Source organism: Falco biarmicus, chromosome 13, assembly GCF_023638135.1.
Source record: "Falco biarmicus isolate bFalBia1 chromosome 13, bFalBia1.pri, whole genome shotgun sequence".
NCBI lineage: Eukaryota > Metazoa > Chordata > Aves > Falconiformes > Falconidae > Falco > Falco biarmicus.
In genome coordinates this window covers 10,408,349-10,417,227 of record NC_079300.1, presented here as the reverse complement: position 1 = coordinate 10,417,227, position 8,879 = coordinate 10,408,349, and the positions used below count along the sequence as shown (strand labels likewise).

Here is an 8,879-nt window from a genome sequence, read left to right as displayed (position 1 = left end):
TGGAAATCTTAAGAGGAGAAATAACGGTGGGCTTTAGCGGGTTTTTCTTTTCTACTTTCCCCACGTAATTAGTGACTTACTTGCATTGTCTTGAGGGGGATGCCTGATTCACTGAAGTACATCAGCATTAAGGCAGGCACTGTAGGCAGCAGACCGAGATGGAAGTACTTAGAAAGCAAACCAAGGTGTAAGTGCCAGCAATGTGCCTTCTTTAATACACTTTTGCAAACCTTCGTAAAAAGAGAAATGAGGTTAAAAAAGGAGAAAAAGAGAAAAAAAAAAAGCTCATTCATGTTAAGCTGAAAAGCCATTTATAATGCAGTGCCTTGTATGATTTATTGGAAATCTGAAATTTCTCACTGAATATAAGTATCAAACACAAGTCCACTGTGTATCTTCCATTCTTTCAGGACTGACCTGAATCATTCCTGACCTCATCATTGACTTCACAGAAATTTAACTGTGGTACATCATGACAATTGGTGTCTGTCACTTTACAACCATAAATCTGACAACATCTTTGTGAAATGAGGAACTGTTTTCTTTTTACACACACGAGAGGAAATCAGAGATGGGAATACTGTTGTCCAGGGCACCCGGCAGAAGTAGAGCAAGGGTAAAACCTGGGCAGTTAGCAATCCCACAGAAGGATGGGTTGCTTTGTAATACAGGTTTTGTTTGGGGAAACTTCAAGGCCTAAGGAGTTTTTCACTTGATCTCTCCTTTTTCCTGTTCTGTGTCTTAAGATGACTAAACACTTACTAGCGGCCTTCCCAGATTTCATCTGATTCTGCAGTAAGACAAAATACAATTCTTCACGGTTCATCTTAGCAGAAAAACTTTGTAGGTCGCTGTGTAAATTTGGCATGTTGTCTAAGCAGTGTTTAAATAACAGTAAAAATACCCTTATAAACAAAGTGTCATTCATTTTTCTTACCAAAACTGTAATTGCTGATTCCTTCCTAGTTCACAATTATTTTTTTTCATAAGTTTATTCTTCATTCTTTCTTTTAGTTGTCAACCCATTCAAGTATTTTATCAGTGATAAAAGGGTCCCTTTCAGAATGAGAAACTCTCAATGATAGATACTTTCAAAACTCTCTAAAGAAGTGATTTCTTGGCTGGTAATACCAGTTTTTCCTGTTTTCATTTTCAGTTGAAATTGGTAAACCAGACAGCAAAAAAAAAAAAAAAAGCACCTGGATTCTTCCTTCCACACCTAACTCAGAACCCCCTCAAACTGTGATTCATTTATGCTTCAACCAAATACGACTCTTAAGCCTGCAATTTTAACTTAATATTTTTAATATGTAGGAGGCCAGCTTGCCAAATACAAGCATGAAAAGGTCTCAGCTCTGAGCGTTCCAAAGTCAATTTGTTTCCAAAGACATTTAAAATTTAAACCCAAAATATTTCTGTGCTGTCTGTGTCTTGATAATGCAGCTTCCAGAAAACACAGCATCATGGAATCACATTTTCAAAATCAGGAGGTACCTTTAAAATTTAAGGGGCGTGTGTGGGGAAACATGATTCAGACATAACTACAGGATTCTAAGAACTAGGTCCATAGAAGGCAAAGTCAAAGGTATTTAAATTATCGAACAAAAGTTACTGCTTCTGATCAGCACTACTAACAGACTGAGTTTGGTGTGACTGAGTTTGTCTTATTTGTCTTAACAGTTGTGTCCGCTTTTCTCCTGAAAAGTGACATCTGCTCAAAGGATCAACCACATTTCATTTGTGCTCACTAATTTCCCATCTTGGTTGATCTGAATTTTCCCCAATTTAAGAGACATCTCTGCCAGTGAAGTAAGCAGACTTCATCCTGCTTTCAACTTGAAATTACAGTAAAAGTGTTTCTTCGGGGTTTTTATTTTCCAGTAGAAAAAACTGGACTTACTGTCTTCTCTTTCTTCCCCCTCTCTCCTTTTTTTAAAAAAACAAAAATTCTGTTAGGGTCAGATCCTCTGTTGAGATAAAAATTATTTAGAAGTAAACCTTCACCTCATCCTTCTCCCCAGTAATGTTGTTAGGTGGGGTGTTTTTAAAACATCACCCTTATTTGTTTATAAATTAAATCTTTTAACAGCCCAGCTCTATCTTGCCCACTTTGGCCTCAGCCCTGACAGAGATGCATAGCACATAGCAGGTTACATAGCTAAACCAACAAGAGAGGAAACAGCACTGTCAAGCATGCTGTTCTAAAAAGCACTTCACACATGTTTTTCTCCAGGAAACACCTACCCTATGTGTTTATCACACTCTGTCGTGCACCACCACAGCGCGCACAGGCTCGGGGCTTCTAAGGTGTTTAGAGAGCAAAGTGGTTTATTGGCATAAGGACTAATACTTGAGAACGGATGCAGGAAAGTACTGTGGCATGCTTGCAGGAATGGGATTTTAGACAGGCTGATTCCTTGTACGCGTGCGGCCATCTGGCACAGTTGGCCTCACGTCTGGCTGGAGACTGCAGGCCCTATTTCAGCATAAATAATGAGTAGGTAAGATTCAACAAAAGGGGGAGAAATACCTAGATGTTACAATTCTGTAGAATGAATTGCAGTTCCTGCAGATTTGTGTTAACAGCAGCTGCTCTGCTGTTACTGTTTCCTGCTCTTGGTAGGAGCGATGTGCTTCTAGCTGTTCTTGCCCGGTGGGAGAGGAAGGTAGGAGGGAATTCACTTAAAGCCATTTGTAAGTAACACAGAAGCCTGCTCGCCAATGTAGTATTTTTACAAGAAGGTTGGGATCAGAGATCTGTCATTTAACACTTCTGAGCCTTTGAGTCTATGTGGAGCCCTGAGCAAGCCGTGCAGTGCTCTCAGAGGGTTTTGCCTCTGGGCCACCTGCTGCCTTCTTCATCACATACATCCGTTCCAACAGGATGGACTAGCGTGATCAAACAGCATCTGTGTGCCCTAACTGTTGTGTTGTCCAGTGCAGTCCAGTATACAGAGCCTGGGCCTAAGATTCAGGGGAGGAGGTGTTTAATCAATAGAAAGGCAATTTTAAAATCTAGAAGTGCAGTTCTGTTTGATAAGCTGAACAAGCACCCTCCATTCAGAAATCGTGATTTTGGACTCTCATTGCCTTTACTTTGAGGTGGCCTTCGTAGTGCTTTTGTTATATCATAATCTAACTGACAGCCTTTTAGTTTTCATTTTCAAATCTTTCTGTGTATTCATTACATGTTTCTTGTATGAGAAATCTGATGGTCTTTCATAACCACATGATCCTGAGCCCAGACTGTAAGTATGAAATAGACATTTCTAATAAAACCACAAGAAGGGCAACCCTTTCTGGATAATTTACACAGTTGGCTGTAGGCAGCCTGTATAGATGTTACTGCATCAAAAGGTTCATGGAGTGGAGTCCTAACTAATGCACTCCTTAGTATCTTATATGCGTTAACTCCATTACTGTGATATTTTGCAATATATATTCAAATGTTATGATGGGGAGCTGATTTGGTCAGATGTTCTGTGGTACCATTTTAAAAAAGGAAATCTGATTCATAAGTCTGTTCAGATGACAGTTTCATAATCAGTCTAAGCTCATTTAGGGCTGCTGCTGCTGTCCTTTCTTCCTCTTTCCCCACACCCACCCCACGTTCTCCCTTTCTATCCCTTATACAGGGCTAGCAACTGTGCAGCTGACTTATTTTCTTTTTGTGAAATTAGTTGTGAGTTGGATCAACTCATCTTGCTCACCAGTTTATCTGACTGTCCATGCTGGTGTGCCATCACTGTCAAACGCAAGGAGGGGGGGCAGGAGGGAGTGACTGGGAGTGTGCAAAGGTGCATAGTTATTCTGTCGTACTTGTGGATCAAGAAACTGTATCCAAACAGTTATGTCAGGTATGAATCTGAATTTCCTGTAAATTTGGAATATTTTCTGGTTGATTTTTGGATCAGATTCGTCCATCACCTTGCAACAAGGGCTAGGGGACCTGGTTAGTCAAGGTTGGTGCTTTCTCTTTGAAAACACATGACAACTGTTCCTGGACTTTCTGACCACAGCTTAACTCTTTTCATGAGATGACCCCCCAGGGTTTGCATATGGTGTTGATGTTACCAGTGGGTTGTCAGTGTGGCCTTGACTGTGATCACTTATAAGCACAAAACCAGGTATATTGAAGTGGTAGGTGTGCAGTGGCAGGAGTTACAGTAGCGTTACTTGTGTCTAATTTTCATTCATGTCTGCTGAATATACTGCTGAATAACAAGATGGATGATGGCAAGGCATCGGTAGTTTTTTACTGAGATGTGACATGTCCCATAAGCAGCATAATCCCTTCTTTCTGAATTAAATTCTAATGAGACTTTAAGCTCTCCTAGAGCTTATATTCAGATAGAATTAACTTCATAAATAACCAGCTCTAGGATTTGGAGACTGAGGTATCATTTATGGGACTCAAATGAGAGAGTCAAGTTTAATATGGGATGGACCTACCTATCATGTTTGCATAGAGGACTTCTGTATACATGCAAAATAGTCTCCAGGCGTGTACACAGCCCAAACTCATTGCTTATCCTCTGAACATGCACATAAAGTTTGCTTTACGTGCTGAGAAAATCTGTGGAGCATCTGGCATCACTTCTGCACACCAGCAGCCAGCTGTCACTTTGCAAACTCACATCCTGGAGTGAGGTGCCGCCTGCGGGTATATGCCTGAAGGTGTTTGTACCCTTAAATGACAGGTTCCAACTGCAGATTTGGATACAATTTAAATTTAAGCGTCCTTTAAATTCAGTGTATCTTGATATCTGGGTCAGGCCTACCCTCAGTTTTAATTGATCTAACAAGTACTGGGAGCTTCATAAATCAGTCTGTGCATCACTCTGAACATGAGAATAACTATAACACTGAATCGTCAGGTTGCGTGGGTAGAACAGGCTAGCACTTCTGCCCTGGGTAAAGAATTAGAAGCTATTTTCAGAATGAGAATAATGTGCCAGAGCCCTATTCTAAATCAGCAACAGCAAAGTTGCATTGACGTTTGGTCTGGGAATTGCTAAATTTAGGTGTGGACTGGTGTCAAAAATACTACTAGCTCAGGGAGTTCTGCTAAAAGCTTTGGTGTCCAAGTGCTTGTTGTAATCATCAGAGCTGCATATGACAGGAGAGAGGAACAAAGATCCCTGATTTTATTAGCTGCCGGCCAAAGATGCAGAGCTTCTACAGGAGGCAGAGGTAAATCATAGAATCATAGAAGGGTTTGGGTTGGAATGGACCCAAAGATCACCTAGTCCAACCCCCACTACCTTGGGCAGGGACACCTTTCAGTAGATCAGGTTGCTCAAAGCCCATCCAACCTGACTTTGAACACTTCCAATGATGGGGCATCCACAACTTCTCTAGGCAACCTGTTCCAGTGCCTCATAACACTCATCATAAAATTTTTTTTCCTTATGTCCAATCTAAATCAACCCTCTTTCAGTTCTAAACTATTGCCCCTTGTCCTATCACTGCAGGCCTTGGTAAATGCTTCTTTCTGGTAAGCCCCCTCTATATTTTGGAAGGCTGTAATAAGGTCTCCCTGGAGCTTTCTCTTTTCCAGACTGAACAACCCCAAAAGGTTTTCCCCCAAAAGGGGGAATGAGTTTCCTCTTTTGTATGGCATTAGTAAGATCCACTGCAAAGCTTTCCCTACAGTATGTAAATGAAAGATGTAACAATTTTCACAACATAATATAATGTAATATGATATAGACTTGTATTACAATTGAGATAAGGTGATTTTGGTGAGTGGCTGAGACATTAAGTGTTACAGTAGAGCCTTAACAGCATGCCTTTCCAGTCTAATTTCCGGACTCTTGAAAACTTTCAGCTGGTAGAGGGGAAGAGCTTAAAGCCTACATTTTAAAAGAGAAACTCTGTTGTTGACTTCATTGTTGGGCACAGAGAACTGTTTTTCTTTCACCAGACTTAATGAAAGAGCAGTTAGCAGGAGAAATTTCAAGAAGCCACTAGCCATTTCTTGTTTGCCATCATCTCTTTCAACCTTTACAAAATCTTTGTTTTCAGAGAAGTTTCCCTGTTGGGCAGATTGGCTCCAGCACTTACAAGTCTAATTATACCCTAAAGGGTTGGGAAGATCTTTGAAGTGAAGTGTATGCTGCCATGTAGGGAGATGTTCCTGCTGATAGAAATGTGTGTAAAATAGCAAGAGAAGACATATTCATACTATAGATCCAAATACTTCTGGGAACTGGAACAGGAGAAAAAAAATAATCATATTGTTACAGTACAGTGGTTTACTGAGTGTTCTGGAGGCTTCGAGAAGTCCTTGTGTCCTTGCTCCCAAAGAATCTGGGAGGTAGAGAAAAGCTGAAATAAACACTCTCAACATTCACGTGCTTTCTGACAAAATTTGCACTTAATCAAGTATCAAAGAGGGACAAGCAACCACTTTGCTATTGTCTCTCATACCTGCTTTCTATTGGATATTAAGGTTATTTTAATACTCTTCAGAAATTCCAGGAATTCCTCAACTTGTTTTCTGTGCAGTTGTTCTGCTGCCTGCTGGCTCTGGGCAGGCTCCTGGAATGCAGCTGGCCACATGCACATACTGGATGGTTGCTTTGTTTTAGGCACATGGGGAGGTTGGGATCAGAGGTATCTTCTGTCTTGCTGTGTGTCACAGGAGTGTGTGTGCTCCACTGCAAAAGCATTGGAAACCTCAGCAAGCGCGCAGTCAGTGGAGGGCAATCTGCATCCTCTGTTGGATGGCCACTTCCTATGCCTAGCCAGGACTTTACTAAAAGTTCTGCCCTCTCCCACCCCCGATCCATCTCAGGGTCTATACAGCATGTGCAAATAAAGGCTGCTTTGTGTTGGCCTAGGACTGGATGCATCCTGCCTGAAGAAGCATGTGTGGGCTTGAAGGTCTCTGTGTTTGTTTCTCCCCTAACTGTAGCTATATCACCCCTCAACAAAAACCTCACTTGGCTCTCACATAGCAGGTTGACAGTCCTTGGCCTTTCTGTATTTGCCTGAAGGACACCTAGAAATCCCAGGTAGCATAGGCACAAGCCAAGGAGCAGAGGATGTTACTCAGCCCTGTTATCGCTGCCAAGCTGATGGACGAGGGCAGAGGAGAGGCACTGGTATGATTTTATACTACCTCAGTTCAGATGGTGCCACTTTTTCTTTAAAAGGCAGGACAGTGACAGTCTCCAGGCTAAGAAACTACTGAAACAAGCTAGGAGCAATCATGCCTCTCAGGGTGTAAAATGCTCCAGACAGAGTCACCGAAGCATACCTGTCCTCCCCAAACACGTTCACACCAGTTCTGGTTAAATCTGGTTTTAAACTGATCTGAAGTTAAAACCATGCAGCTTCTGTATGTCAGTTAGCTCATGAAGAAGTGCTGAGCACTTCTCGTTGTCATTTACAGCAGCGCAGAGAGCATGTCATGTTGCCTAACCAGGATGTCAGTGACTTGCACCCACACTGGGCTGATCTAAATAATTGCGTGGTTTGCAGGACAGTAGCAGACAGGACATAGCAGGTCAGAGATCACTCAGTCTGTGCAGCTAGTGATGCAGTGGAGCAGTGATTTATCGAGTGCACTGTTCAGTAAATCACCACTGACTTTACTTGCTGTGTTTAACAAGCTGCTCATTGACCAGCAATATAATACCAGGTTTGGAAGATTTGTGACGTACTCATGTTTAGAATTCTGTATTTACTTCTGAAAAGTAAATACGCATACTTTTTTCATCCAGCAGGAACATTCCTTCCTCATATGGGTCTAAACAGGAATTTTGTTCTATATGGTATCACTTGTCTGTCAAGCAGATCCTCTGCAGACTGCAAAGTTCCTGTGCCTATCCAGATTATTCAAAACACTGTTGCTGATCTTTCTCTGTAGCCTCTAGCTCAAAGGCACGGGTGCTTTACTTCAATTTCTAGTTATTGCAAACCTGTCTTCAGATGCTTTTCCCTGGTTAATAGCCATGTTGGACAAACTAGTACGGACAATCTTGCCTTTATGGCATCTGACCTGAATTACAGCTAAATAACGTGGCAGTGAGCATGCTGTTCTTGGTAAAAATGCGTAAGTTCTGTATGTCTGTGCTGGCTCCCTCACTAGTACTCTCAGGCCAGACTTACTGCGTGGGTAGGGGACATGAAGAACTCCAGCCTCTGTAATCGCTCTTCCTGGGGTGGTGTGCTCACACCTCTTCCAGTCACCATTGGAACTGCACCCAGCCCCAATTCTAGCTCCACACACCGAAGTGGCAAACTAGACATCTCCCACATGGGCAAGGCTTCTGTAAGACCTGTAACTGCCACTGAGGCTGATAAACCAAGCTTCCTATTCTTCCAGGGAAAAAAGCAGAGGAATGGCAGTCCTGGATGAGCCCAGAAATCTATCGGTCCATTGTACGATCTTGGACATTGGCCATTAGCAGCTGCTTAGAGAGAAAAGTAGGAAGCAGGGATAATACTATTACCGAAATATTGGGTAATACCCTCTCAGTTTCTTGCAATCCACAGTTGTGAGAGGTTTTATTAAAGTGGCCCTTTGAACAGGTTGTCCAGCTGGAATCTGCCCTGTGGTTCTCTAAAGCTGCTTTCTAAGTTTGGAATATTACAGTCGCTCTCCCTCTTTCTTTAAGTTCATCGTTAAATTCTGCAAGCTGCATTCCAGAGGTATGGTAGAGAGGATTGTGCGAAGTATGGCTTAGTAAATGGATATGGGTGTTCCTAAGAGCTGCGATTCCCAGTCACTGCTGGGTGGAGTGTGATAGCTGTGGATGGTATGATCCTTGCTTGCCCCTCTGCCCCAGATTATGGCTGTGGAGAAAACATGATCCACAAAAAAAGGATGTGTTTGCTCCTCAGCCACGGCAGTTCAGAATTTACTGATC

The 8,879-nt window shown here is 42.1% G+C and overlaps 1 protein-coding gene across 6 annotated transcripts in view; it reads left to right on the top strand.

Annotated features, from left to right (window-relative positions):
- The window catches only part of MCF2L2 (MCF.2 cell line derived transforming sequence-like 2), a 181,064-nt gene that overhangs the window by 113,886 nt on the left and 58,299 nt on the right, over nt 1-8,879 (top strand). The window lies entirely within an intron of this gene.